This window comes from Hevea brasiliensis, chromosome 13 (assembly GCF_030052815.1).
Source record: "Hevea brasiliensis isolate MT/VB/25A 57/8 chromosome 13, ASM3005281v1, whole genome shotgun sequence".
NCBI lineage: Eukaryota > Viridiplantae > Streptophyta > Magnoliopsida > Malpighiales > Euphorbiaceae > Hevea > Hevea brasiliensis.
The window spans coordinates 82,295,648-82,305,458 of record NC_079505.1 but is presented as its reverse complement, the minus strand read 5'-3'; the positions used below and the strand labels follow the sequence as shown (position 1 = coordinate 82,305,458).

At 37.0% G+C, this 9,811-nt stretch overlaps 1 non-coding gene across 2 annotated transcripts; it reads right to left on the bottom strand.

Moving 5' to 3' along the window:
• Nucleotides 1–485: 485 nt before the first annotated feature.
• Nucleotides 486–9,502, bottom strand: LOC110657119 (uncharacterized). Of its 2 annotated transcripts, none has more exons than XR_009142626.1 (4): nt 8,974–9,502; nt 8,770–8,867; nt 8,090–8,176; nt 486–737 (listed from the first exon to the last, which is right to left on the bottom strand). It is a non-coding gene; the product is annotated as an uncharacterized LOC110657119 (transcript). The 2 variants fall into 2 exon arrangements; XR_009142625.1 differs by lacking the exon at nt 486–737 and adding an exon at nt 7,336–7,376 and having other exon boundaries at nt 8,974–9,498.
• Between the last annotated feature and the right edge of the window lie 309 nt (nt 9,503–9,811).

The following is a 9,811-nucleotide window of genomic DNA, read 5'->3' as shown; positions in this document are numbered from 1 at the left end:
TTGTAATATTATTACCATGTTGAACCTGCAAACGTATAATGATATGCATGTTTGATGGACTGGATGAGGTAGCTGAGCTCCCATTTATTTTTATGTCGATATGAGTATGTGGAGGGTGAGCTGAGCTCCCCAATCGAGTAATTATTGTGTTTACAGGTCGGGTGAGTCAAAACTCACCGTTGAAAGGTCCACTTTATGGCCGAACTCCGTCCGGTTGATTTCTTGATATTGGGCCCAAATGGGCCTTAGAGTTGGGTTAATGAATAGTTAGGCTTACTACGGGCCTCGGGGGCTTTAAGCTGGTCCAGGACCTAGTGCCGGTCCGGCCCATAGGTTGGGTCGTGACAAACATAGATTGAGCAAAGAACAAGGCCAAGTCTTCTTTTATTTATGATCGTCCCGCACCTTTTGCTTATGATCGTACCATGACGCAACCCATAACCTGGGGCCTTATCAAAAGCAGAACTCACCATTCCAATCCATGATAGTGAAATGAGATGTGATTATTAAAGGACCTCTAGATTCAATGTTCATATTATCATCAGAACAGAAACTATTTGATAATTCTCATCATAAATTACAAAATTAGTAAATACAGTACATTATCTTTGTGATTAATGACTATGTAGTACTCTACATAGTACCTCAAATTTTGGTATATTTCTCCTTGTACCTCTCCCAAATGCAAGCACAGGCAAAAATGCCAGGGCAGGTCCTTTTATGTCTATGAGAAAGTTCTGCAAATAAAAAAAATATGTTAAAAGAATGTGTCAAAACATGAGTATCATGTCTTCAAATTCAAACTAAAATGCAAAATTGATGTAAATGCCAGAATAAAATGCAGTCAACTGGTATGAAGCCTTAGTAGAATATACAGAATGAGCACTTGACACAACAGTATGAAGGGGAAAAATGAGAAAGCAAAAGTGGTTCATAAACTCATAGCCATACAATGCTGTCACGTACAGAAGAAGGAAGTATAAGAATAAGTGAATTGATTAATTAGTTGTGATGGTAGTTGAAATTGTTGTAGCTTTCTGTTAGAGATTGTTGGAGAAATTGTAGCAAGGGTTAGGCAGTTGTTTTTGGAGGGAAAGTGGCAATAAATAGGGCTGTGAGATATTGTAAAGATTCATTCAAATTCTCAATGAAATATTATCTTCTTCTTTACAATTCTCTCTCTCTCTCTCTCTCTCTCTCTCTCTCTCTCTCTCTCTCTCTTCTTCTAATTTTCTGTTCTTTTAATTTTAACTCTGAAATAACAGTTGTTAGGGTTTCTACCTAACATTTGGTATCAGAGCCTGAAAACTGGGTAGGTTCATCTGCAATTTGGTTCTTTGGAGTCGCAAACCATGACTAAATCAGCAGTGGTGGGTCAAGATGCTGTTAAGATGGCACAAATGGAAGAAAGGTTGGATCTGTTGCAAGGGAAATCTCGGGAGACCAGGAAGGAAATGGAAATTCTGAAGCAGGACTTCAAGAAGTTACAAGAAGGAATCAAGAAAGATGCTGCCGAGAATAAAATTGTAATTGAGACTACTGTGGGAAGATTGGAAACCCTAATGCTAGGGTTTTTTGGGGAAAAAGGAAAGGAAATCATCAAGTCTGATGAAAGGAATTCTAATGGAGTGACAGGCAAGAATGCTTTAATAGCTCCAAAGGAAACATTGAATCTTCATTCTAGAAATCAAAGTAGTTCTGATTTTGTTATGGAATCAGTGGGGTCAGAAAAGATTTTGCCTAAGATTGAATTAGTAACTTTTGATGGGAGTGAGCCAAGGGCTTGGATTAGGAAGTGTTTCAAGTACTTTGAAGTTTTTAGGGTTCCTAAATATAAGATGGTGGGAATAGCAAGCTTGTATATGGTAGGAAGAGCTGACTCTTGGTTTCAAAATTGGAATAAGTCTAAAATTAGTAGATCTTGGGAAGAATTTGAGATAGCAGTACGCAATAGATTTGGAGAACAGGGTTTTGAGGATATAGTTGAGGAGTTTATGAGACTAAGGCAAGAGGGTAGTGTTGGGGAATATCAAGATAGGTTTGAGGATCTTAGGGTGAGAATGGAGAGGTTTATGCCTGATTTAGGGGAAGTTTATTTTTTGTCTGGATTCATTGGAGGATTGAGGGATGAAATTAGGCCAATGGTGAGAATGGTTAGGCCTACAACCCTAGCTCATGCTTTTGAAGCAGCTAGACTACAAAAGCAGTGGATGCTATGTAATAGTAAAGCCTTTTCTTTACCAAGATCTGGGTACAATAGTGCTTATAAGCCTAATTTTGCATCTTCTTCTTCAAACCAATCCTACAAAATTTCTCAACCACTTTCTTATCCACCAAAACCTCCAAATGATAACAACCACAACCAAAAACCTTCTGCAACCACTGCTAAGTCCTCTTCTGCTACCAGTAGTAATTCATTACCTCAACCTTCATCTAAACCAGGTTTGCTTCCAACTCCAGCAGCAAGTAAACAGTCCAAACCCTGTTACAGATGTGGGGAAAAGTTCTTCCCTAGTCATCAGTGTAAATCTAAGATTGCTATGGCCATTCAATTGGAGGAACAAGGAGTGGAAAAATTGGAGGAAGAGTATCAAGAAGTGGTAGAAGGTGAGGAAATTGGGGAAGGACAACCAGAAATGACTCTATCAGTCCATGCTATGGAAGACAGTCAAGGTGTAGACACAATTAAGGTGATGGGGAGACATAAGGATAGACAATTAGTTATATTGGTGGATAGTGGGAGCACTAACAATTTCTTGGATGTAAAAGTGGCCAAAGATTTAAAACTTCCAGTGGTGCAAGCACCTGTGTCAATGGTTATTGTAGCTGATAGAAGGAAATTACTAAGTTCTACAATGTGTCCTTTATTTCAATGGCACACTTAGAACCAATGTTTCTCTTTTCCTATGAGACTTTTGGAGTTGGGTGGATTTGATGTTACATTGGGAGTAGATTGGATGAGAAGTGTGAGTCCAATTTTATTTAATTTCAAGGGATTGCAAATCTCATTTCAAAAGGGGAATGTTTTAGTTACTTTGCAAGGGATTAAAGAGGGGATGAAACCTGGTAGCCTTCAAGAATGTAATTCCTTGCAGCAGTTGTTGCATAGGAAGGGAAATGATTTCCAGTCTCCATTATTCTGTGTTAATTTGATAGAGCAAGCTGTTGGAATTTATTTTGTTGCTGCTACTATTCTGTTTGCAGCTAACATAGGTAATATTCACCCTGATATTCAGAAAGTTATTCATAAATACCCTCAAGTTTTTGCTGAACCTACTTCCTTACCCCCTTTTAGAAGTCATAACCACAATATTCCAATACAACCTGATACTAAACCTATAAATGTGAGACCTTATAGGTATCTCCATTATCAGAAAAATGAGATTGAAAAGTTGGTGACTGAAATGTTGAATTCCAAAGTTATTCAGCCTAGCACTAGTCCATTTTCTTCCCCTGTTTTATTGGTTAAAAAGAAGGATGGCACTTGGAGATTTTGCGTTGATTAGAGAAAGTTGAATGACCACACCATTAAGAATAAATTTCCTATTCCTATCATAGATGATCTATTGGATGAATTACATGGAGCAAAAATATTTTCTAAGATGGATTTAAGGGCTGGATATCACCAAATTCGAATGGATCCTCCTGATATTCCCAAGATTGCATTTAAAACCCACCATGGACATTTTGAATTCACAATCATGCCTTTTGGGTTGACTCATGCCCCCGCTATCTTTCAAGCCCTCATGAACCAAATTTTCCAACCATTTTTAAGGAAGTTTGTTCTTGTTTTTTTTGATGACATACTCATTTACAGCCTTCATTTAGAATCCCATTTACAGCATTTGGAATCTATTTTTAAGGTGTTGGAGGAGCAGCAGCTTTTTGCTAAAATGTCTAAGTGCTCTTTTGGTCAAAATTCTGTTGATTATTTAGGGCATATTATTTCAGAAAAAGGAGTATCTACAGATCCAGACAAAATTGAGGCTATGGTAGCTTGGCCTTATCCAACTTCTATGAAGGAATTGAGGAGTTTCTTGAGATTGACAGGGTATTACAGGAAGTTTGTTAGAAATTATGGGGTGATTAGTAAGCCTCTTACAGATTTATTAAAGAGGAACAACTTTCAATGGACTGAAGTTACTAGACAAGCATTTGACTCATTAAAAGTAGCTATGTCTTACGCTCTGCTCGGCATTACCAAATTTTACTCAGCCATTTATCATTGAAACTGATGCTAGCAGCTATGGTATGGGAGCTGTATTACAGCAAAATGGACACCCTATTGCCTATATTTCTAAGGCTTTTGGGGTTAGGAATCAAAGCCTTTCTGTATACGACAAAGAGTTGCTGGCAATCACTTTTGCTGTCACTAAATGGAGGCATTACCTTGAGCAAGGTCCCTTCTTCATCAAAACCGATCATGAAAGTATCAAGCACCTTTTAGAGCAAAGACTTCACACTAACCTACAACAGAAAGGTATTTCTAAACTCTTGGGTTTAGATTATAAAATTTTGTATAAAAGAGAGGTAGAGAATATAGTGGCTGATGCTTTATCTAGAAGGCCACATTCTGCTGTGAATCAATTATCTGCTGCTCATTCTGAAATCATTCCTACTTGGATGGATAATGTCCTTAATAGCTATGTTAATGATTCTAAGGCTCCGGATTTAATTACTCAAGTTTCATTTGAAGCAAGGGTTGTTGTATTACAACAATAGATTGTATGTGGGTTGTCATTGTAATTTGAGGAAGCAATTAATAGCATTGTATCATGACAGTGCTATGGGAGGGCACTCCAGCATTCACAATTCTTATAGTAGGCTGCAGAGACATTTTTATTAGCCTGGCATGTATACTGAAGTCTTGCAATGGGTGCAACAATGTGCAGAATGTGCTAAATGCAAGGGAATGACTTCCGCTACCCATGGGTTATTGCAGCCTTTACCAATACCTTCTCAGGCATGGCAGCACATCACTATGGATTTTATTGAGCAGCTTCCTAAGTCTGGAGGTAAGGATATTGTCCTAGTAGTGGTTGATAGGTATACAAAATATAGCCATTTCATTGGACTGGCTCATCCCTTTACTGCATCTTCTGTAGCAAGGGTCTTTATAGAACACATTTATAAGCTTCATGGTGCCCCTGTCACAATTGTTTCAGATCGAGATAAAATATTTACAAGTGTGTTTTGGAAAGAATTTTTCAAGCAGCTGGGCACTACTCTTTCTTATAGTAGTGCTTACCACCCTCAAAGTGATGGCCAAACAGAAGATTTGAATCAGTGTTTGGAAACCTACTTGAGATGCATGACTTATCAGCATCCCAAAGCCTGGTTTCAGTGGTTGCCACTTGCAGAGTGGTTGTACAATTTCTCATACCATTCTGCTATAAAAATGACTCCATTTGAAGCCTTATATGGCAATTACCCTCCATCATTACCTGCTATTCCTTCTTTTGCATCACCAGTTCAGGCTGTTGACCAATTTTTTCAGGAGAGGCAGCAGTGGAATGATGTTCTCAAGAGTAATTTGTAGCAAGCTAGGAACAGGATGAAACAGCAAGCTGATAAGGGTAGAGTTGAGAAAGAATTTGAGATAGAGGATGTGGTATATCTAAAGCTTCAACCTTATAGACAAACATCTGTTGCCTTAAGAAGGAATTTAAAGCTAGCTGCTAGGTATTATATACCATTTCAAATTCTGCAGAAGATTGGCAACGTGGCATACAAGTTACAGCTTCCTCCTAATGCTACTATTCACCCTGTCTTCCATGTCTCGCTTCTCAAGAGAAAACTTGGAGACAATGTTGTGCCACAATTACAGTTACTCGAAATGTCGGAGAATGAAATAATAGTGGCCCCTAAGAAGATTTTGCAAACCAGAACCATTACAAGGAATGGTCAGGCTGTAATTCAAGGACTGGTCAAATGGTTTAATCTTCCATTAGAGGATGCTACTTGTGAGGATCAGTCATTCATCCAAGCCCAATTTCCCACTTTCATACATTCTTGGGGACAAGAATGTTCTCGAGATGGGGGTATTGTCATGTACAGAAGAAGGAAGTATAAGAATAAGTGAATTGATTAATTAGTTGTGATGGTAGTTGAAATTGTTGTAGCTTTCTATTAGAGGTTGTTGGAGAAATTGTAGCAAGGGTTAGGCAGTTGTTTTTGGAGGGAAAGTGGCAATAAATAGGGTTGTGAGATATTGTAAAGATTCATTCAAATTCTCAATGAAATATTATCTTCTTCCTTACAATTCTCGACTCTCTCTCTATCTCTCTCTCTCTCTCTCTCTCTCTCTCTCTCTCTCTCTTTCTTCTTCTAATTTTCTATTCTTTTAATTTCAACTCTAAAATAACTGTTGTTAGAGTTTTTACCTAATAAATGCATATAAAAAAATAAAATAAACAGTCTGACACTAACTTCTCAACCAAGCTTTTTGGGCAGACTTAGCCCCCACCATGCCAGATTTTTGAAAGAGGTACAACATTGGGCATGCAATGCAATGGCAAAACTTAAGGGCCATTACTAGCCATGATAAAGTATATTGAAATGCCCTAAAGTCTAATAATGAGATTCAAATGGAAATAACTCCAGAAAAGAAAAAACTGTATATATATAGTTCAGAGAAAGGAATTTTGGATTAAAGCGGATTTTATGATATCACTGCCAGTTTGAATGATTTAAGTTCACTGTGGTCCATAACTCTTGTTTGGATACGCTAAGGATTGCTTCAAGATTTCTTGAAAGTAGTTTACCAATTTCCATCTTATGCAAGAAAACCAAAGCCCCCTTTAAGCAGATGCAATCATCTATGGATTATCAATTTGATGTTACTATTTTTCTTCATTTGTCTGTTTAATTTATCTTCAGTCTAAAGGGAAGTTAGTTGGCACCCTCCCAAGTACAATTTATTTATCAGTTCAGATAACAAGTAATGACTCAATCTATCAAAGCTCTCTGGTTTCCTACGAATGGAAATTTATGCAAGATTTGCAGTCAATTGTATTCTCAAGATATGCTTAAAATGCATTTTCCAGGAAATGAAAAATAATTCACAGAGAATTAAGAAAAGAAAGTGAAGTTAAATCTTCTAAACTAAGGCTCTGATTATGTCTTCCTTGTTTCTTAAGAAAATCAATAGGTTATTTGATTTATTCTACACCACCCAATTTGTCTCCCAATTATTGTATTACATTGCTGTAATCCTTCTTAAAGCAGATGAAAAATTATCATCAATGCCAAACCTGTAAGAGCTTGTCAATGACAAAAATTTATCATGATCTTCCCACTTTGTCGAAAAGAACATAAACAAGTTATTTCACAAAGACCACAATCCCAAGGATGCTGTCCTCCACAAAAAGTACATACTGGACTCCACGTTATAAACAAGAGAATGCTATATTAGGTTATTAAACATAAAAAGCTATTAAAAGTAAAGTGAGAAACAAATAAGATGAATAATAAAACCCAAGCAAATACCATAGCGTGTATTTCCCTATATAAAGCAAAATCATAGAAACAATAACTGAGGAATGGACAAGGAAAAGAAAAATATAATTACCATAAAGGCGAAGAACTAGATAATCATGAACTATTCATCATGTTTGAGCATTTCACTGAAATAATTGGAGTTGGCAACCTTGATTAGGTAATCTCAGTTTACCATCTATATAAATTTTTGTGCAACAATTATGAATGTGCATCTTCCTTAAGAAGTGTTTATTCCACAGTACAAAACAATCGATCCTCAACATCATGAAAATTCAAGAGAAAAGGAAAGGGCCTTGCAGTAACAAAATCCAATATCTGCCCTTTGAGCATAGCCCACACTATCTCAATCAAACTACAAAAACCAAATAATTATATTCACTGGTCTAGAGAGCACCAAGTACTGCATAGATTCTGTAGGATACAGTGATTCTCATGGTTAAATTTATTAGAGAACTTGGACAATATCCAAACCATTTAGAATGCTGATAAGGATGAGAGAAGTAAAGTCCCAGCTTCCTAGAGCATCAACTAAGATGCAATGATAAGTCATCTTTTTATACTCAGCTTACACCCATGTAACCATACTCACCCTCTTCTGGGAGCTTTCCACCCAGTATTTGTTTGGCTTTGAGAACCTCAGTTTCCCAGCGTTCATGACAGAGATAGCATCAGAGTCCTAGAAAATACCCAAAACAAATATCACTAACTTCTCATCGAAATGAAACTCAGAGACATTTTCTATTTAATTATTTAAGGTGGGGAGGAGGCAATAACTACACAAATTATCTTTATAGCAAAGCTTCAATGGATTAAGAACGGAATAAGAATTATTTTAATGTTTATAATTAAAACAGCATCAACCATGACAAAGCCATAAGCAATGCCTTTAAAATTATTTAGTCAATCTACAACTCATGTTTGAAAAATTAGATTTTTCCCCCTATTCAGTTAAAAGGGCAAAACCACTAGCACTTGCACATCATAAAATCTTAGTTCAGCCTTCAGAGTATCATTAGGCAGAAACATGTAATGTCTATAGTTACTGAAAACATCAATGAACTTGTTGAAATATAAAATATTTCATAAACTAAATCCGAAGAATGCCAAAATACAAAAGGGGAATTATTTATGGATTATGACACAAACAAAATCATACGGATCCCAACATCCAATATCACTCCCAAAAAAGACCATTTTTTTTTTGGGTAAGAATCGATAATGAAAACATAAATTCTTCAAACTAAATACAGAAAACAAAACAAAACTTACAATCAAAAACCTCAAAGAGAATCCCGTCGGAGGCCGCCACCAAGCTTGATAGTCTGGTTTGTCATGGTAGAGAGATCAAGAACCACATCTCCTGGCACCTAAATCACAGAATTTCCGAAACTAAGCAAAAAAAGCTACAAAAACCGATAATAAATTTAAAGAAGATAATCAGAATAAAAGACAACAGACGATAAAACTCAATACTATCTGATCAAACAAGCTCAAAGGCAAACTGGAGGGTTTATCTTCTATGTACTCGGGGAAGGAAATGGCGGCTAGAGAGTAAAGCTCTCTCTGTCTCTTTGCACTCGGTGAATTGGGCCTTTTGTCCCTCAAAAATTTGGAGGGAATATGGAGAAGATGAGAAGTGCATATAAGGGCACGCCTGAAATTCCACTAAAGGGATGAGGGTACTTTTGTCCCTCAAAAACTTTTGTAGACGCATGAAAAGTGAAGTTGAACAGCCGCGTTTGGAATAACTGTCACCGGAAGGACAAAAACTGTAGGATCGCTCAGTCCACGGTCACTCCCCTGGACGGTCTCTCCGTCGTCCAACAATGTCAGCCGGTGCCACATAAGGTAGCTTTGTACAGTCCCGGCCATATCTTGTATGGTATAAAAAGACTTTCCAGTTTCAATTTCTTTTAGTTGTCAAAATGCTTCACTTCATTTCTATACTCTGATAATCCACTTCAGAAGCCAAGTGACACTCTTGGGATTTTGAGCAATAAGCGTATAATTGATGTTTCAATGATTAGTAGCGAGATTTAAGAGTATACAGGGTTGTACCTTAATTTGCTTGAACGTGGTTATCCGTAGTGGAGTTTCAATTCTTTCCGTGTTTGATTAAAGTTGGTCAGGTGGGCTTTGTGAAATTAGTAAGGGCAAGGTATTATTCATTGGCATTTGTTAAAGTTAGGATTTTTAGAAGATATGTACTTTAAAAATTCGCTTCTGGCTTTGTATTGATTGTGGGGTGTTCAGGCATGCGGTTAGAATATTTGAAAAAAATAAAGGATTCGAGAGATTCCGTTTCGTGGAA